We start from the raw sequence: 21,558 nt of genomic DNA on the forward strand, positions 1-21,558 counted from the left end.
ATGCACAACCTTCTTTCTCGTGAACATACAATGTAAAGGGCTTACTGTAGTTGGGGGTACCTAACACAGGAGCCGAACATAATGCTGTGCGCAATTCAGAAAAACTTTTCTGACACTCTTCAGACCAAGGAACGGGATTGGGTGTATCTTTACACGTTAATGCCACCAAAGGTTTGGCCAATAACGAAAAATTCGGTATCCACTGTCTGCAATATGATGTAATACCCAAGAAAGCACGCACTTCTCTCTGTGTTCTTGGCACACTCAATTTCGCTATTGCCTGAATTCTCTCTGGGGTCAGTTTCCTTCCCTCCTTCGATAAGAGATGACCTAAGTAGGTCACTTCTTGTCGACAATATTGCAATTTGGAAAGTGACACCTTGTGATGCAAATCACACAGATGACGCAACAATGACAACGTGGCTTTTTTACAGATTTCCTCAGTATCTGCAGCAATAAGCAAATCATCAACATACTGTACAAGAGTAGCACCTTCAGGTAAAACAATCGTATCAAGCTGTGTCTTTAAAGCTTGACTATATATTGATGGACTTTCACAGTAGCCCTGGGGAGCTCTTTTAAAGCGGAAGCTTCATCCTCCTAAACTGAAGCCAAAAATATCCCTGCTCTCCTCAGCAATCGGGATGCTGAAGAAAGCATTCTTCAAGTCAATCACCGAAAACCAGGTGGCAGAAGCTGGAATCATAGTCAATAGGGCAGTGATATCAGGAACAACCGGAAATTGTGGCACAACTATTTTATTCACCTCTCTAAGATCAATCACAAATCTGTAAACAGGTGGCTGGGAAGGGTCAGTTCGTTTCAAAACAGGCAGAACAGGGCTATTGCAAACGTTGCCTCTTGTCTCTTCAATCACATATTTTTCAATTGGATCGTAAACGATCGCTAGCAAAGCTTTTTCACCTTCACTAGAGATTTTGTATTGGGGAATTCGTGGCATTTTAACATTGGCTTTCAATGTTACAACATATGGTGGTATTTCCAATAGGCCCACATCATTAGGATCAGTAGCCCAAAGAATATCAGGAAGAAACGACAATTCTGTTGGAAGCTTGTCCCTTGAAAAATACATTGGGGAAACCACTTTCTTGCCTAAAGTAAGTTGTACTCCTGAAGGAGAACAGTACAAAGTCGCATACAATCTTTTTAACAGATCCAATCCTAACAAGTTTTCACCACAACCTGTTGTCAGAATAAGGGGTGCTTCTAATTCACAAGGACCAACAGAAAGAGACAAAGGGTCAGAAATCTGATTTCTAACCGGGGCGCCAGAAAAACCTACAGAAACATTCGTTTCGCCAGACAAAGGTGCGCCAGGGAGTTTGGAGTGCACAATAGAACTCAATAGAACTCTTTGTAGCACCAGTATCCAACAGAAAAGGTTCTGACACACCTGATGTAATCACCTCAACGTATGGTCCACTCTACTGGAACTGAAACAACTCCCTCTCTTTGTCTATGGCTGTCCTAGCAATCATTACCTTCCATATTCTCATCTTCTGCATAGAAATCATCAGCATAGTACTGAGCTGTCCTACCAGACGTGTTATTCTGCTGATCAAAACTATTCATAGAATTTTGAGGTGGAAGGGGACGTGCGTTCTGGGGGACGTTTCCACGTCCTCTACCTCTAGGCGCTTGCTGAACACCTCTACCTCTTGTGTTTGAAACGCCATTCGCGCGCTGTAACAGAATAGGGCAACTATACTTAAAATGACCCTCTTCCTTGCAATACGAACACTGGTTGGGACCTACAGGAACACGTGGCTGAGTATACTCTACGCCTTTGAAACTGTTGAGGTTCCTGATAATTACTCTGATAGTTATTCTGACCACCATTATTCTGGCCACCACCACCACGTGGCGGATATGCTTACTGTTACAGAACCTTCGTTTTTAACTCTTTAGTTTTCTTTTCTGCTCTATCTTTCTTGTCTTTGTCTCGATTTTCGTAGTACTGTGCAGTAGCCAATATCTGTGCTGAAGAGGAAACTGCCCAAGAACTCTCTAAATCCTTCAATTTCTTACACAACTCGGGAAGCAGATTGTGCACAAATTTATCGACGAACAGTCGCTGACCACCTTCTGTGCTCATATCTTGACCACTGTGGTCGACAAACGTTTCTTCAAACCTGGTGAAGAAATCTGAGACCTTTTCATCTTTCTTCTGCTTACATGCAGACAATTTGTCCCAATTCACACGCATCGCAGGCATTATCGTTTTCATGTAATTAATAATCCTACCAGGGAGGTCTGCTACTAAAGGCTCGGGTTTAGCACCACCAACTTGTCGGTCATCTGCAGCAGCAATATTAGCCCATGAGTCACCTAACTCCTAATCATGATCTGCATGACGAATCTTTCCCCATAAAGGCTGTGGAACAACATTCCCAAATAACATATCGATATCGGCTAAATTCATGATACATGACCCAGCGGTCTGTGACAACTCTTTGTAATACCCTGCAGGATTTTTACGGGGATCAGGCAATGTCTGTTTAAGGGCCAAAACGTCAGCTCGCTTCCAAGGAACATGTACCCACTCACGCTGAAAGTGTGCTGGAACGGCGTCAATATGAAGAGCGGCATCAGCCTGAATTGCTTCCTTCCATACCGGAGGAACTTCTCTCATTGGATATTGTCTTCCCTTCTTTTTACCAGAAGAATCAGACTCAAACAATGACTTAGAAACACCTTCAGTCCTAAGTGACAACGTCGCAACTGCTTTCCTTACATCTGAACCCACAATTGCGCCTTTTGAAAACTCAAACCGTACATGGCTCAACTCGGGCGGATTAGAATCCAAATCATTTTCCTCTAAATCTTCACACAGAAAAACACACATTTTCTCAAAAACGTATCTCTGCTTTGATGCTTCCCACTGATGGAAGACATCCATAACAGATTCTAGATCATATGTTGTCGGGTCAGTCACCCATCTATGTGCCAAATGATTTAACGTTTCTTTCTCCCTAGAATCAGGCTGTTGGCTACGCAACTGTTTATGCTCAGACAGGAGCCGGACTTGCCGCTCCAAAGAAAGGATATTAAATACTAGTAACAGTGCTAGCCACTCTCTGACGAACAGAAGGAGAAGTCGATGAAAAGACAAGAGGGAAAGCAGAGTTAGACAAGGCAGATGCAGAAGCAGTGTCAGGAGAAGTACCAGGAGTGGTAGTCGATATAGTAGTCAAAGTTGTAGGAGGTATAGGAAGAGCAGATGTAAAAGCCGGTGGCCCTTGAGGAGGCTGCACCGGAGGAGCAGGAGCCAGCTGAAGAATAGCTGGTGGGTGCTGTGGAGGCAATACAACCACGGGTTGCGCAACTAAAGGTTGCGGAGGTGCTGTAGCATTTTGCGCATAGGGGGGTGGCGAACTTAACAAATGTGCCATTAACGGATCTTTTTCAAGCTCTTTTGCTGCATCTTGCTGAAGAGGCGGCAAAACTGGATAGCATTTATCTATCACCATTTTACGTTGCCTGTGCAACTGCTCACTAATCTGTTCTTCTTCATTGTCTTTATACTGCATAGCAGCTTGCATTATCGAAATACCCCTTTCTCTCTTACTTTTCTTCGCTAATTTAATTTCCTTCTGTTTGGCCTCCTTACGCCATAGGCGGAAAGAGTCAAACATCGCCGGCCGGGCTTTCTTCTTAAAAAGTTTAACTTCAAGGTTATCTAGGATTTCGGTGTAAAAGCTACCATATTGGGGCCATTTTAAAACACCATCTTTTCTGGTGTATTTGATCCACACTTCATTATATGTGATGGGGCCTACTCCATGTTTCACATATAATTCATATGTTGGAGTTCCAATCGGAGGAACCGGACACGAGTCCTCCAATCGGGAATCCCTATTACTACAACCAAGACAAAACAAATTTCCAAGTCTGCTAAGACCAGGCATCTTCGCTCTCTAGTCTAGCTCCAAACTTCAAAGGATTATCGATTACGATGTTTCTCGTGAATACACGAGTCCTTCAGCTTTGGCACTTGCAAGTTCCAAATAAAGTGATCCCAAGGGGATACCCAAAACTAAAACCAACTAAGGACTGGGAGACGCTCCACTTATACTTAACTGAGATATCGATGACATCACCAGAAGACTCGTCTTAGCGTTTCGGTCTACCAAACTTCAAGGGTCCAAATCAGGGCGATAGCCAGGGCAGCAGTCCTTTGTAGCCGTCAGGAAGCGGGGAACCTCGCAGCAAAGACTTTCGGGCCACGTCGACATGCAGGGGTCGATGAAGTGGCGGCCTTCCTCCAGAATTTTCACACAAAGCTCCTCACGAACCTCTGGCTGGACCGGTACCGCTGGAATCGCCCCACGTGGGGCGCCAACTGAGGTACTGGGTTTTTCAGAACCGGTACCGAACCGGTAACCCAGCGGTGTCAGGGTACACCCAAAGACCTCGAGTACTTTCCTGATTCAGAGTCTTCTAGGTGAAGTCAAAGATCGAATTTATTGGCTGCAACCAAGTAACAGGTCCTAGAAGAACAACAACACGGGATGTATATTCTCAGGAGACTGCTCCAATTTACAAAGTCAGGCTTCTCTTTTTATACGAAATATTGTGCTTTAGGCAAACATTCTTCGAATTTTAGTATACTATTCAATGTTTCCACTACAAAGGAAAAGCAGAGTCATGATGACAAGCCCACATTACAGTTCGTCCAGCCCACAACAAATTACCCGGCAAGGCCCAACATTCTCATCAGATATCGGTGGACCCCCAATAAAAACGGGCACCTCCCCCATCATAAAGCAAGTGAGAGAAAAAGAGCAGGGACAGGTGTGAGCAAGATTCGGCAGGGTGTGTGTGCGATGAAAAGGGTTTATGGCATGTTGTGCCTTGATGCTATCTCGTTCGGCCACTGGGAGAGGAACTGACCAAACAGGTTCGGCCTGGGGCAATGGTTCCAACTTGCCCAGGTCACAGGAAAGTCAATTAAGGTGTACGTGTCCTTTGGAATCAAATTTGGCTTAATTCGCTTGCCTATGTTGAGGTCAACTCACAAAATGGCTGCCGTACACAAAATGGAAGCCTAGGGTTCAGGACGAAAATGACGATTTCGAGGTGAAATCGTCACTCGAATATGACGAAAATGCTTGTACATAGTGTACTAGCCATTCTCGGTCTTTTGATATAAAAATCGTCATGCTACGACAAAGTTTAATTCTCGAGTCCAGAATTATTTCACGAGTCCAGAATTTTCAGAACTACAAAAACAATTGCATGCTTCCAGTGATGCATCCCTTTTACGGGTAAAAAGCATTCTGCAGATTTATCATTAGCATCTAAATGCGAATGCTCCTAAATAATTCACTGCAAACACAACAATGATGGACAGAATGTGGATCAATGTCACACATTTACCCCAGTCCAAAGATCTGGGCCCAAATCCATCGTTTTTCCACTCCACACCACCCTGGGTTAGACAATGGCGATATGCAAATCAGCGCTGACCCTGTGCCCCATGGGAACAGTCCAGTCCGAACTACAAAAGCCATGTCCTTCCCAGAACGGAAACAAGTATCCGAGGACCGGCCCGGTTTCGAGGTAACACCTCTCTTCAGCCCGGCTAGCTTGATTCCAGTGGTGTGGACAGAATGTGGATCAATGTCACACATTCACCCCAGTCCAAAGATCTGGGCCCAAATCCATCGTTTTTCCACTCCACACCACCCTGGGTTAGACAATGGCGATATGCAAATCAGCACTGGGGTGAATGTGTGACATTGATCCACATTCTGTCCATCATTGTTGTGTTTGCAGTTACCGCTCTAAGTGTACTGGGGATGCTCATACGTGAGTCCCAGGCACTCCACACCACTGGAATCAAGCTAGCCGGGCTGAAGAGAGGTGTTACCTCGAAACCGGGCCGGTCCTCGGATGCTTGTTTCCGTTCTGGGAAGGACATGGCTTTTGTAGTTCGGACTGGACTGTTCCCATGGGGCACAGGGTCAGCGCTGATTTGCATATCGGCATTGTCTAACCCAGGGTGGTTTGGAGTGGAAAAACGATGGATTTGGGCCCAGATCTTTGGACTGGGGTGAATGTGTGACATTGATCCACATTCTGTCCATCATTGTTGTGTTTGCAGTTACCGCTCTAAGTGTACTGGTGACCCACTTGTGGGACACCCCCGCGCCGCACGGCCACCAGCTGCTGCGTGTGCCCCTTTGCTGTGCCCTCTGCCTCGCTGCCTGCCTCGCTGCCGGCTGACCCTGCTGTGGTTGCTCTGTCCTGTTTTTGCAATCATTTGTGCTTGTTTTTCTTCGTATTTTTTGCCCGTGTTATGCGTTTTTGACCCCATTTGTGCTTGTTTTTTGTAGTTTCTGCCCGTTCTCCTTCCTGTTTGCCGCCTTCCTCGCCGCCCCCCGCTTCCCGCCACCACCGCCGACCCCGCCCCTTTTCCTTCTGTTCCCTCCCCGCTCCCGCCTCCCAGCTGCTCCGCGCACTTCGCCTTAAATGGCGACCGTGCGAACGCGCAGCGGGCGCGCCGATTGTGCGCCGAAGGCGCGCCAAAGGTAAGCCCGTCTGCGCCCGTCCGCGACCGGATCGCGACCAGCGCCAGGACCCCTGGCCCCCACCGACGGAAGCCGACCCGACGAACCTACAACGCCGCCGATCTCATCGCACTCAACACCGGCCGCATCCCAGGATGTCATCGAGCCGCCCCGAAGCACACCCACGGACCCTTCAGCTGCCACGCCTGCAAGTTCACCTGCATCCGGACTCATCCTGCACCAGCACTCGCCAAGCCGAACATCAGCAGCAACCACCTCAAGTGCATCCTGCTCAACACCCGCTCCGTCCACAGACACGCCGTAGAACTCTGGAACCTCCTCGACACCACCGCCCCTGACGTTGCCTTCCTCACCGAGACCTGGATGAACGCCTCCTCAGCCCCAGACATCGCCATCGCCATCCCGGAGGGCTACAAGATCATCCGGAGGGACCGCACCGCCAACCTGACGGGAGGAGGCATTGCCATCATCCACAGAGACACCATCCGCATCACGACCAACACCGACGACACCCTAACCACCGCTGAACACCTGCACTTCCAGATCCACACCAACCCGAAGACCACCCTCAGAGGCACCCTGATCTACCGACCCCCGGGTCCACGCACACGATTCAGCGAGGACATCGCCGACTTCGTCAGCCCGCATGCCCTCCCCTCCGCCGACTACATCCTCCTGGGGGACCTGAACTTCCACCTGGAGAACAACAGCGACCGCAACACCATCAGCCTGCTCGACAACCTCGACAACCTCGGACTCAAGCAGCTGGTATCCACCCCCACCCACCTCGCCGGACACACACTCGACGCCGTCTTCTCATCCAGCAAAGACGTCACCTTCAGCCACGCAACAGGACTCCACTGGACGGACCACAGCTGCGTCCACTTCACCTTCAAAAGAACGACGATCCACCACCACCAGCAACAGGTTGCCCGAAGAAGCTGGAACAAGATCACAGCCGACCAGCTCACCGCTTCCCTGAGCCAGCACCCCCCCGCCAGCTCAGCGAACCCCAGCCAGGCCGCCGACAACCTCACGAAGTGGATCAACAACTGCGCGGACGAACTCGCTCCTCTGAGAACCCCACCCAACAGACCCTGCAGCAGAAAAACACCATGGTTCACCGACGAACTCAAGAGCTCCAAGAAGAACTGTCGAGCCCTCGAAAGTCTGGAGAAGGGAACCAACTACGGACAACATGACCACCCTCAAGCTCGCCACCCGGAAACACCACCAACTGATCCGCGCCACCAAGAAAAATACATACAAAGACCGGCTGGACAACAACGCACACAACTGCAAGGAACTCTTCAACATCGTGAAAGAGCTCTCCAACCCCAACGCCGGAAACAATGACATCACCCCGTCGCAAGACCTCTGCAACTCCCTCGCGTCCTACTTCCACAACAAGATCGCGGACATACACAACAGCTTCAGCAACCAACCAACGCAAGCCACAACCGCATCAACGCCACCCACCACCACCCTCCGCACCTGGACTCCGATCAGCACCGAAGACACCATCCGCACAATGAACTCCATCCACTCCGGATCTCCGACTGACCCCTGCCCTCACCACGTCTTCAACAAGGCCGACGCTGTCATCGCACCCCACCTGCGGGACATCAACACCTCCTTCGACACCGCCACCTTCCCTGAGAGCTGGAAGCACGCCGAACTCAGCGCTCTTCTCAAGAAACCCACAGCAGACCCCACCGACCTCAAGAACTACCGTCCCATCTCGCTCCTCCCGTTCCCGGCCAAAGTCATCGAGAAGACCGTCAACAAACAGCTGGCCGCCTTCCTCGAGACGAATGGATCCCTCGACCCCTCACAGTCTGGCTTCCGAGCGAACCACAGCACCGAGACCGCCCTCATCGCTGCCACCGATGACATACGAACTCTGATGGACAACGGAGAAACAGCGGCCCTCATCCTCCTGGACCTCTCCGCGGCTTTCGACACTGTCTGCCATCGCACCCTAGTACAGCGCCTCGGCAACATCGGAATCCAGGACAAGGCACTGGAATGGATTACTTCCTTCCTCGACGGAAGAACACAGAGAGTCCGCCTACCACCGTACAAGTCAGAGGCCACCAAAGTCATCTGCGGCGTCCCTCAAGGATCCTCACTGAGCCCCACCCTCTTCAACGTCTACATGAGCCCCCTCGCGGCCATCGCACGCCAACACAACCTCAACATAATCTCCTACGCCGACGACACCCAGCTGATCCTCTCCCTGACCAACGACCCCGCCACCGCCAGAGCCAACCTGCACGAAGGGATGAGAGATGTAGCCGAATGGATGACGACCAGCCGCTTGAAACTGAACTCGGACAAGACTGAGGTCCTCATCCTGGGCTCCTCGCCCTCCGCCTGGGACGACTCCTGGTGGCCCCCCGCCCTGGGCACCGCACCCAAACCGACGGACCACGCACGCAACCTGGGCTTCATCCTGGACTCCTCCCTCTCCATGACCAGACAAGTAAACGCCGTCTCCTCGTCTTGCTTCAACATCTTGCGCATGCTACGTAAGATCTTCCGGTGGATCCCCACCGAGACGAGGAAGACGGTCACCCAGGCCCTCGTCACCAGCCGACTGGACTACGGCAACGCCCTCTATGCCGGAACCACCGCCAAGCTCCAGAAGAGACTCCAGCGGATCCAGAACGCCTCGGCCAGACTCATCCTCGACATCCCCCGACGCAGCCACTTCTCCGGACACCTGAGAGATCTGCATTGGCTCCCGGTCAACAAGAGAATCACCTTCCGTCTCCTCACCCACGCGCACAAAGCCCTACACGACCAAGGCCCGAGCTACCTCAACAACCGGATCAACTTCTACACCCCCAAGCGCCTCCTCAGATCAACCAGCCACGCCCTCGCCGCCGTCCCCCGCATCCGAAGAGCGACAACAGGAGGAAGGTCCTTCTCCCAACTGGCCGCCAAGACCTGGAACTCACTCCCGACCGACCTGCGCCTGACCCAAGACCACCTCTCCTTCAGGAAGAAGCTGAAGACCTGGCTGTTCGAGCAGTAACGGCACCCCCCCCCACCCCAGCGCCTTGAGACCCTACGGGTGAGTAGTGCACTCTATAAATGACCTGATTGATTGATGCTCAGACGTGAGTCCCAGGCACTCCACACCACTGGAATCAAGCTAGCCGGGCTGAAGAGAGGTGTTACCTCGAAACCGGGCAGGTCCTCGGATGCTTGTTTCCGTTCTGGGAAGGACATGGCTTTTGTAGTTCGGACTGGACTGTTCCCATGGGGCACAGGGTCAGCGCTGATTTGCATATCGGCATTGTCTAACCCAGGGTGGTTTGGAGTGGAAAAACGATGGATTTGGGCCCAGATCTTTGGACTGGGGTGAATGTGTGACATTGATCCACATTCTGTCCATCATTGTTGTGTTTGCAGTTACCGCCCTAAATAATTCACAGCGGTATCCAGCTGGCAAGTCCTTGACCCTCCCTGTACATCCCAGCAGAGCCACAGAGGGATTATCTTTCTGCCACCTTTGCAGGGGGGCGGGAAACGTGCGCCTTAAAAGGCGCCTTAAAAGGCAGATGTGGGCAGAGAGCGAGGCACGGGAGACCTTCTTTTTTTTTTTTTTTTTTTTTTTTTTTTTTTAGCTTTTACTTTATGCAACTTCTAAATTTAGACCCGGGCTCCGGACCGTGTCATCATTCGCGCACAAATTCTTCTTTAATAATCCTAATGCACAGATTTCTCCAATCAAAGCTCGGCTGCTCTGATACCTGACGCGAACTTGCCTGCTAATGTAGCAAATCCAGAGAGATTGAGTCGGTCGCTGAGAGTAGCCCTGTCGATCTTGCTCGTCTCCCCTCTCTCCCTCTCTCCCGGTCTCTCTCTTTGTTTCACTGTTGTTTAAGAGGGAAGTCATATCAGGGATCATTAGCTGCGAGTATCCCAGCTGGGATCAGGGCTGAGAGCAATGGGTGGGGAAGGGGAGGCGGCATTTGGGGATGGAGCGCACCGGGTTAATGAAAGCATGAGGTGGCTTTTAGGCAGCAGCTGGTGGAAATTTGGACATGCTGGCAGGGGCACGTACGAGTGGTTAACCAGCGAGCCGGGCCTGCCGCTTCTGGAACCCCAACTGCAGGTCACTCACGTTCCTGGACGCCGCTCCTCCCCGCGCTCCTGACGTCAGCACGCAGGATGCGGCCAGCGCTACTTTCAAGGGACTACTTTTTTTTAAAATGTAAATTTTTTAAATAACGCATATTTTTATACTTTATATAGCCTATGTCCATCTGCACAACCTGACGATTACAATGATGTATCGGTGTGTGGATTGGCGCTGTGGTTCCCGAGTTTACCCGCCTCAAAGGTGCAAAGTTCTTCCTTTATAATAGTAGTATAGATATACTTATAAAAAACGCAGATAGGAAAGTTGAGTAGTTGAGACAACAGATTGCTGACCTTGAGAAAGAAATTAATGACACGAATCTACCAGATTTAACAGAGAAAAACAATGCAATATTGAAAGAGGTAATGACTCGTCATCAATTGCAAATTAAAGATAAAAAACGAAGTAAACTTAAACGTGATGAACGAGATTACGATCAGGGGAGACTATTTACTTTTGCCCGTGGTTACGATGAGTTAGCTAAATCAAAGCCACAACAATTGGGTGGGAAAGCACCAGCTGGAGAACTGAGCAGCACCACTAATTATAGCAGTTCTAGTATTTCTTCCATTGATGAAGCTACAGTATCGGCAACAGGGATTGCCCCCACAAAAAGCTCTTCTTTTTGCGAGGAGTTAAAGCAGATCAAGAAGGGGCGGAGAAAGGTCCCAGTAGAACTAGAAGGGGGAGGAAACACCACAAGTACAAGGATGGGCACAAGAAGCCAAGACAAGATCAGGAAATAGACCAGGGAATGGCTGTGAGGGGTGAATTAGAAGTGATCAATCTGTCCAACAAGGAATTAAATGTGCATGAATTGTCAGTTTTGAAGAAAGGACTGTCATATTGTCCGACAAATGAATGTAATTTTGTGGATCTTGAAATTGATTTGTTTAGGTTTGTTCGTAATTTGAAACTAAAAAGCTTTTTCTCAATGTTAGATGGTAATGTACAAAAGAAATTCCAGAATAAAAATTCAGATATGACAACGGCAGACTTGAAAACATTCATTTATCGGATGACGCGGATTTAGACATAGATGATGTGGCCAGTCTATGTAATATAGATACAGATTATACATGCACTAGTGGACTACAGTCCAAATCTAAATGTATCCTTCAGGGAAACCCGTTTGCAGCCATAGATATTTATTCACAGAAAACACTGGAAGAATTGTATAAATTAGAAGACATGGGTCGAAGGAAATTTCAACACACTATAAAAAAAACGTATCCCACTCAGAAAAAGTAGCCATACAAGATCTTAGGAAAGACACCTCTATAGTAATCCAGGAGGCAGACAAAGGGGGGAACATAGTTTTGTTAAACAAAACTCAATATATTGAGGAGATCAGAGGACAGTTGAGTGACCCCAACTGTTATGTTAAGATCAGTTCTAACCCTATGAAAGCAGTTTCACAACGTATTGCGGATAGACTGTATATTTGGAAGGAGGAAGGGTTGATAGACAACATGGAATACAAATATTTGAATGTAATCCATCCCACTTTTCCGTTTTTGTATACTTTGCCAAAAGTACACAAGAGCAAAACGAATCCCCCGGGAAGACCTATCATCTCCAGTATTGGGAGTGCAACGGAGCATCTATCAGAGTTCGTGGATGGTTTTTTGAAACCTTTAGTAATTAATTTGCCCTCCTATATACGCGACACTACTGATGTCCTTAATAAATTGCAGGACTTTCAATGGGAAGATGGAATGATACTGGTAACAATGGATGTAGTAGGGTTGTATACCTGTATCAACAATGACAAAGGACAGGAAGCACTAACTCATTTCTTGAATAGCCGAAGTACGAGTTTAAGACACCACTTCAAGATGCTAGTTGACATGAGTAACTTAATTCTCAACAACAATTATTTTTTATTTGAGGATACATGGTACCACCAGGTGAGAGGGACTGCGATGGGCTCCAGGTTTGCTCCTTCTTATGCCAACCTGTTCATGGGTTGGTATGAGAGGGAGCATGCCTGGTGCAGAAACGCCGCAGAGTGGTCAGATCTGGTCCTATTTTGGGCCAGGTTTATTGATGATATTCTACTAATTTGGAGAGGAACAATTTTAGAATTAGAAAGTTACTTAGACTTTCTGAATTCAAATGATTTTAATGTGAAATTAACTATGAATTATAGCTCTGAACAAATAGAGTTTCTAGATGTGACATTAGTAGTGGAGAATGACAGAGTTATTAGCAAGCTGTTTAGAAAGGTCACAACTACTAATTCCATATGGCTGACAGTTTTCACCCGGCTTCGGTAATTTCAGGAATTCCCTTCGGGGAAATGGTCCGTGTACGACGCAACTGCAGTCGGGACCAAGACTACAAGGAGGAATTAGAGAATTTGGAGAAGAGGCTAAGCAGGAGAGGTTATACCAATAAAAATCTTTCGAAGGCAATGAGAAGGGTGTCAAGTATTAGTAGAGAATCGACACTGGTTCAAAAAAAGAGAAAGGAAAATGATACAAAAAGTTGTTACAAAAGATATTTTTCTATCGAGGGAGACCGAATCAGGAAAGCATTGAATACAAATTGGAATTTATTGAAGGGGGTACCTGGGTTGGTTGGAGTTATAGGTGACAAACCCATGGTTACCTATAAGAAATGCCAAACAATCAAGGATAAATTATCCAGAAATTATATTGAAGCAGAAGGCCAGTGTACTGGAAATTGGTTGCCACCCCCGCCGAAAGGCTTTTTTGTATGTGGGTCATGCAATGTGTGTCCTCTGGGACTCAATAAAACTAAGAAGTTTGTATATAAGGACAATCAATGTTATGATATCAAGGAATTCATCAACTGCAACAGTATAGGGGTTGTTTACGCCATCATTTGTGATTGTACTAAGGTGTCTATAGGTAGCACGAAAAGACCATTAAAGATGAGGATCCAGGAGCACAGACGTGCAGTAATAAAAGGTGACATTAAGTCACCATTCTTTGTACCCATGGAAACAGAGCATAATACCCGAGAGTTTTCGTTTTCATGGAATTCAGAAGGTGTCTCAAAATGTAAGAGGCGGGGATTGGGATCTAAAAATTAGGCATACTGAGGCAAGGTGGATTAGCAAGTGTAGATCAGTGAGACGGGGACTTAATAAGGATTCGGAGCTACATTATTTTTTGAGTTAACCTCTCCAAGCATACTCAGAATCGGGTGGAGTTTCGCAATATGCAGCAAGAGATTAACGGGAAGTGTAGCGCTGTTCATATTGTGTGCAACTTTCAGGTTTTGATATTAATAAGAATACTTTCTGGTATCAGAAGTCTTAAATTTGAATATATTTAGGTAATGAAGTTGTAAATAGTTTTCGGGACTATTATTTACATTCCAGGAGTATGATGGGTACAATAAAGAAAGTTGTCTTTTAGCGGCCTTTACTCGGCATGCAGAAGCCGATATTGGTCAAGTCGGAACTAATGGGATAGTTAGTTCCCGTGTATGAGCCTATTAAAAGGCAGTATGAATTAACAGGAAATGAATAGGGTAGAGTGGAACAGGGATGTTTACAACGGAAGGAATGGGACTGGTGGACCAGAGAGGAACCCCAGTTGTATATACAGGTACTTGATATTCATGAAGTAGATTGACTTCACGGATTGTTGATATGGAGTAGAAATGGTAACAGATTAAACAAGAAAAATTCCTTTCTGTGCTATTAGACTTTGAAAGAGTGACCAAAGGGCCTACATAAGAATCATGATTAGCATTTTATACCATAATTGTGACACGAATATATAATTTTCCACAACACAAGTAATTACTGTTTGATTCTCAGTTTTTATTTTCTTTAAAAAACGTTTTCTTTTTCTGGGAAACTCTTATTTTTAAGATTAAGGTAGAAATGGTAACTACACAGGGGATGGTCTTATATTGGACAGCACAGTGCGGAATTGTAGAAGCGTAGGCGACTAAGAGAAATACGTAAGGCAAGAAGCAGAATAGAAGTTACAGATTGTTTTTGGGGCTATCATTTGTATTTCGGGAGCATGATGGGTGCATAACAGAAAGCTGGCTTTGAGCGGCCTTTTACTCGGCACTCAGAAGCCGAGATTGGATAATCGAGAACCAATGAGGTAGTTAGTTTCCGGGTATTAGCCTATTAGAAGATAGTATGATTTAACAGGAAATTAATGGGGCATAGCGGAACAGGGATGTTTACAACGGAAGGAATAGGACTGGCGGACCAGAGAGGAACCCTATAGACATATACAGGTGTTTGATATTCACGAAGTTGATTGAATGCATTCACTGATTGGTATAACGCAGTATAAAGGGTAACTACACAGGGGATGGTTTCACAACGGTTCAGTGCGGAGATGTAGAAGCGGATGCGACTTAGAGAAATACATAAGGTAAGAAGCGGAATAGAAGAATTTCGTTTGGAATACAGCTTATACGAGTTGCTTTGGGGTAATAGATCGCTCTCTGTTGGTTTTTTATTTTAGCAAAAGAATAAAGATATGGAGACACTAAAGATATTTGAATATGAGGGGAACCAGAAAGGAGTCCGCACCATAAAATTGAACAAGGTGAGGAGCTTTACCAGTTGATTTGGACAGCTCTTGCAGGGCAATTTAGACATAGTTTCGTGGTCTTTGGATAATTATGGATTGCGTTTATTTTTCTGTTTTTGTTCAGCGCTCCACTGAGGGATTATCAGGTTGTTTTTGATTTTGCATTGGCACGGTGATATTGGAGGATTACAAGGAATACTCACAGAGGGTTATATAGGTAAATATAGCTAACTGAGTTGTGAGATCCTTTTGGGAATTTAGACTGATGATTTTGACATAGAGGGGCGACATGAGGAGACTATAATTAGGGGCCAGCATAATAGAAATTGTGCAATAAGTTTGCATTAAATATTGAATTTATTTATTGTCACTTTAGATTCCACAAATCTGAATTTTGGGTTGCCTTCTGAATAATCTTATCAGGACAGGATTTTCTGTGCAATACAAAGGTTGGACGAAATAAAAGTTATTCAAGGTGAGCCATTAAATCATGTTGAGTGATGTTGTTGCCTCAAAAAAACTAAGCTCCATGTAATGTAGAATTTTTATAGACCTTGCACGGTGTTTAGAATGTTAAATATGTAGTGGTAATCTGTTGTGATTTAGTAGGATGCAGATTTGTTAATCAGGGATTATGTATTAGATACATAGTCTGCTAAACGGTAGTAGACACGTTAAGTAGTTCAATTTGTATTAGATTACTTATGCACTTTACTTGATTATGACTATTTGAGCGATTTTTCTGTTTTGTACTTTTTTCACAGCCCTGATGACTTCCCTGCTCGGGACAAAACGCGTCGCTGTTGAATACATTGTGATCTTTCGTGGCTTATCAAAAGAAATAAATTGAATATTCAAATACAGAAGACGCTCTGGAATAATTGTTATTGTGATTTGAATTTATTATATGAAAAGTGTGTTATTAGTACGCTCCTTCCTAAATTTGTTTCATTCATTATGCACATGGAGGTAGGGTGGTGCCTCTGAGGGTGGTAGAGCGTAACACTATTAACTTTTAAATTGCTCTCTAGTGGCCCATTAGTTGACCCTTAATCGCCAAGTTCTGAGTAGTAGGGTATTTAACCTATTTTCGAGAGGAGGAAAAAGTATGTGCGAAATGAAAGGGCCCTATGTGAGTAGTTCCGACAACTGGAGACAGCACATTTGTATGTATAAATCCACATACTTTTCTGGTTCAAAGCTGGCACATGCAGGTTATAAGGAGACATGGATAACATGATCTATCCTACCAGCGTTGGTTCCTTCGCTATAGCGGAGGAGCGTCAACCTACCCCCCCCCCCCCCTCCCCCCCCCCCCCCCCAAAACAAAACCATCAGGAAAGTGAAAAAAATTACACTCATGTTGTTTTATTTCTCCTTTCCTGTCAAGTCCTGGGGGCGGGTCCTGGGGGTTGATGGCACTGAGGGGAGTAGTAGTGCACTCCCTTCACTGCGCATGATGGTTTGGCTTGCCATCTCATCAGCTGCATTGCTCGGGATGGAGAGAGCTGGCACAGACTCCCAGTCTGCCCTGGAGTACCAATCGAGGGTGCCTTGGCCAATTCTGAAGCTTCTCTCATTTGAGAGCCTTATAAAACAATGGGGGAAACCGAAAATCCATCGGACCCGGGAAAGGTACAGTACAAAAATAATGGTTATAGTGGAAATTAGTTTTACAAAGAAATCAAAACATCACCGTAATAAGATTTATTCAGATTCATAATACGCTTGTATTCATATTCAGATGACAGCACAATTATCTGTACATTTCTAAAAAAGTGAGAGCAGCTTCAGGCTGGGCCGCAGGGCATTCTGGGAGCCTGTGCCTGTCTGAAGCAGTGGAGCAGAGGAGCCTGACGTGGGACGCGGCCGGCTGATGGTAAGTTTTTACATTTTTTTATTTTGCCCCCCCCCTTGTGACCCCCTATGACGCCTCTTCACCTTCTCCCGTCACTCGTCCCAAACATGGGCTGCTACTGTACCCTACCATCCTTTTTTTTATTAGGAACCAGGGGCGCAGCTTGCTCACTAAGATTGGGGTGGGGGTGAGTGGGGCGTTCAGATTTCCCAACTATCACTCTGGCATGAAATGTTAAAGTACATTACAGACAGGAAGGGCGCATGAGAGGGGCTCTAGGGGCAGTGGAAAGGGGGAAGAATACTGATGGGTGGGGTACTAAGTGAGAGAAAACATAATATTTGGTCAAATAACCAACACTTTTGAAGACTTTCAAAACAGAGAGGGAGAGAGTCTGTATGTTTTTGTCTGTGTGTACGTAAATATTCCTTGTGAAATTCGACAGACTCCTCACCTTACCCCACTGAAAGCATCTGTACCCAACTAATTACCAGACAATACATTTATCAGAGGGGGGTGTAACATCCCAAACCCCTCCCCCAGCTACGCCCCTGATGGGAACCTCTGCCAGAAGCAGTGATCTTCGCAACACATGAAAAAAAGTTTGTAATTAATTTGTCTTAACTCAATGTGCACTGGCTTTCAAATGTTTTTAAAGCTGCAGTGCATCTCCTTGTAACTCTTGCAAATTTCCATAAGTGGATTCATTGAAACCAGCTACCACCTATCACAGAATACATGGAAGTACATCTTTTTTTGTTAACAACACATGCCATTGCGGGTGGGGTGCGACTTATGGAAAGCGAGTATTTTAAATATGTACAAGCAATTTTTTTTTCAAAGGGGAAAAAAGCAAATTAAAGAAGAGTAACCTGCTGTATTTTCACTGGACCTCCTAAGGAAGGTGTTGGCTTGTTTATCTTTTTATACTTTTCCACAGGGCTCCTCTTGTGCCTATGTTCGTCTCACAATTTTGGAAATAACTGTAAGAAATACTGAGGCAAATCACTATTTGAAACAAGTCTCACACTCTTGCGTCGACCACAGCAGGTCCAAACTGTAGTAAAGCACGCTCGGATTGGCTTACTGAAGTAAGGGTGAGTTCAATGTGCTGTTATTTTGTATTGTGGACAGGGACCGCAGTCGTCCTTTTTTCAGAGAAAAAATTTCATGTGAACAAGGACTGTAGAATAAACAAATTTTTCTACAATTGCCACCTATGATTCAGCTAATTTGACCAGGTGTTTTAAAATTTTATTATTGGAATCAGAAGGGGCACACAGCAGTGAGAAGCATAGCAGAACCTTTCTGACGACAAGCCTTTTAAACTTTCAATTGTTATTCATTTGTGGAGTTTGCCATCAAAACATGTTTACTCCCAAAACCTAGAACCCGCTCTCCTCGAATCGTGAATCACTGAAGTGTGCAATAGTAAGTTTTTTGATTTCCTGATTACACTTTTCTTTGCACTGTTTCAAACTCACTTTTGGGCGGTTCTGTTAAGTTTAAAGATCAGTTTTCTTGACTGTCAATGATGCGGCTGGTCCCTCGAGAGTTAACAGTGCCGGTAGAGAGACAATTGGGTTTTATTTCTTTGGGTGAAAATTGCTCATGACACGTTCCTTGGTTTTGCATTAAAACAAGTAATAGCAAATATATTGTCGCTCAAACCCCACAACTTACAAAAGTGACTTTGTGCATAATTTTCACCCAGTTCTCGAAGGCAGGATACTTACAGCATAGGCACGAAGGGTTTGTTGATGAGGTTGATCAAATAGCCCAGGGGACAGATTGTGACATTTCGACCTGTGAAAAGTGGTCAGTATCAAGAGAGTCGCAGCATACAACATGTGGCGCCCCAGTCCGTGGTAATCAGCTGTAGTGCGGCGTTTGACACGAGCATCAACCGAATGCCAGGGCGGCCTCAGGGCCGGCTCTAGGCTCATGGTGGTCCTGTGCAGGGAGCGTAGGTTGGGGGCCCCGGAAGAGGGGGTCCGGGTGGGGCGGAGTACGTAGCAATCTTAAAATTAGTACCTTTATAATATTCTGGGCATAGTTTAACTTTGACGACTTTGTTAGAAGAGACCCTGCACATATACGATAATTGATTTCTCTCCCGCATTTTAAGCTGTTGCTGTATAATATTTGAAAGACACACCACCCTATATTATTGCGCCGGCCGCTATGAACACTGGAAGGCATTGGACATGATCTAATATGCACTAGCTACTTGTAGCAAGATATTGTGCCTTGAAAGCATTGGTATCTCCCACAAAGCCATCTAAGTGAAACATCTGTTGTATGTGCTGGCTAAATTCCACAGATAAACAGAGTAGAACACTCCTCTCAAGACTATCATCTTGTGTAATCATGCCATCCAACAAGAAAACATCTTTTGAGATAAAAACATTCTTAGTGTAGGTGGAAAAGCTCTGGAACACCTTGCGAAGTGAGATACAAATCATGAATGACCATCTGAAATTATTTCCAAAATAAGGATACAGAACTAGCCTTGCATCTTATCTCTGCAAACCCAAACAAATGTGAAGTCAAAACACACTGCTTAAAAACGATCCACGTAAAAAACAAGAATGAGGCCAGTTCCAGGAAAAGCTTCAGAAATTACCACCATTATGCACCACATTGGCCAACTCTAAGCGGTCTTGGAATAATACTTCTCTGAGAGGTCCTAGTGGGGGCTCCAGGGCGCCCGGCTGTCAGATGGAGTGGGAGTGCACGGAACACGGCGAGCACCGAGGCACTGGGGTGACACGCCGGTAATGTGTTTTCATCTCTTCATAGGGAAAGTCGCCACAGTCTGCCCGACATTTAACTTCGAGTTCATTGGTCAGCAGCCCTCTGTCCTGCAGTGCCTTTGAGAACTCACTTGGAAGATGTCCTTTATAGATTTTCTGCATATTAGGCACCTGGTGAAATGATTTTATTCGTCCGACCTATCGAAACATAAATATACACTAAACAGGAAGATGCCGATTGGCACTTCCTACATTGATGTTAGCCGCTTGTCCGTGGACATTTTAATGTTAGACAAACGTTCTTCCAGACCTGCACATGGGGCAATGGGGCTGCATTTTCACCTAGACACACTCTCTCTGTCGCACACGCCCTCCTACACAAACGCAAACACATCAAGAAAACATGGACATATCACAGACACCTATAGATATATAGCCACAAACGCGCACGGGACAAACAGGGGCACGCGCTCAAAGCAAACACGCAACACGCACAGATATAATTAAAAAACGCACTGAACATACACGAACGCACACACCAAGCAAGCACCCAGTTCACGCATACACACATACAACAATAAGCATGCAAAGGAAAGGAACACAAATGAGCTCTTGCACACACACACCCACATACAACATGCGGCCAGCCCCTGAAGCCCCTATTATTAATGATACGAGAGCAGGTGCCGAATACTTATACTGAGACAGCCTGTAACCTGAGCAAACCAACAACATCCCCTACCCAGATTGGACCAGCAGAAACAAGAATGCCAGGGCTTTCTGAGATCAGAAAAGCCACTGCAAAAACATCACCCTTCCAACCAAGCACTCTCTCGCGGTTTAGCGTGGTGCTCGAGAAGCAATTCGCCCTGGCTCCTCGCGAGAGATATGAAGCGCTATACAAAAACATTTTGTAACTGGACTACGTTACTGGTGTTAGACTATTGCAGAGTGATTGATTCCTATAATGTTACTGGCATGTGATGTTATTTTATTATTTTATTTCAGCTAACTGAGAGTAAGTGTATTTTTAGGAGATTGAATAGCCTTTATAAATGTATACTTTCTAATAGCGTTGTTTAAGGGTGTGCCGTATTGAAATAAACCTGTAATCGAACAACTATCATTATAAAAAAAAATAGCACCCCCTGGTTATACGTGTCTTATGGAGATAGAGCAGGGCTAAAACACAATCAGTAAAATAAAAATAGCGCGCCATCTTTTCATCCAGATGATGAACCAGCAGTACATCCTGCTCTCGCTCGACATCACAGCCCTCCGGCCTTCGGTCTCCTGCTCTCAAACAGCGACGCCTGTTTGAGGCCTTCGACGGTAACCTGCTGCAGTATAATATTTGACACACCACCCTATAGCGCCGCTATGAACACTGGAAGGCATAGGCATTGGACATGATCTATTATGCGGGTGGCCTTCCCTCGGCCTTCCATCAGACCCAGGGCAGGCATGCGCCGGGAAGGACAGTACTACTCCCACCCAGGGTCAGAGTGACACATTGTGTGACTACAGCAGAATCTACATTCAGATCTGCCTCTGCAACTGACGGCAGGTGCGTTCAGACTTTACCTTGTTTCTGAAGCAGGACAGCTCAGCTTAGTCCGACCACCACCACCAGAAATGCAGACTGACATAAGCCACCACACGCACACGGGAAGCAGTATGAGGAGGTTGAGTCTGCAGTGCG

The 21,558-nt window shown here is 46.2% G+C and overlaps 1 long non-coding RNA gene across 3 annotated transcripts in view; it reads left to right on the top strand.

Annotated features, from left to right (window-relative positions):
- LOC144792371 (uncharacterized) overlaps positions 1-21,558 on the top strand; it is a 97,821-nt gene that overhangs the window by 9,496 nt on the left and 66,767 nt on the right. For 2 of the 3 annotated variants that reach the window (XR_013602547.1, XR_013602546.1), the window contains exons 5-7: positions 15,174-15,257; positions 15,367-15,459; positions 15,619-15,717. This is a non-coding gene — a long non-coding RNA (uncharacterized LOC144792371). Of the gene's footprint in view, positions 1-15,173; positions 15,258-15,366; positions 15,460-15,618; positions 15,718-16,006; positions 16,109-21,558 lie in introns of those variants that run through there. The other variant, XR_013602545.1, reaches the window with a different exon arrangement.

This window comes from Lissotriton helveticus, chromosome 11 (assembly GCF_964261635.1).
Source record: "Lissotriton helveticus chromosome 11, aLisHel1.1, whole genome shotgun sequence".
Lineage (NCBI taxonomy): Eukaryota > Metazoa > Chordata > Amphibia > Caudata > Salamandridae > Lissotriton > Lissotriton helveticus.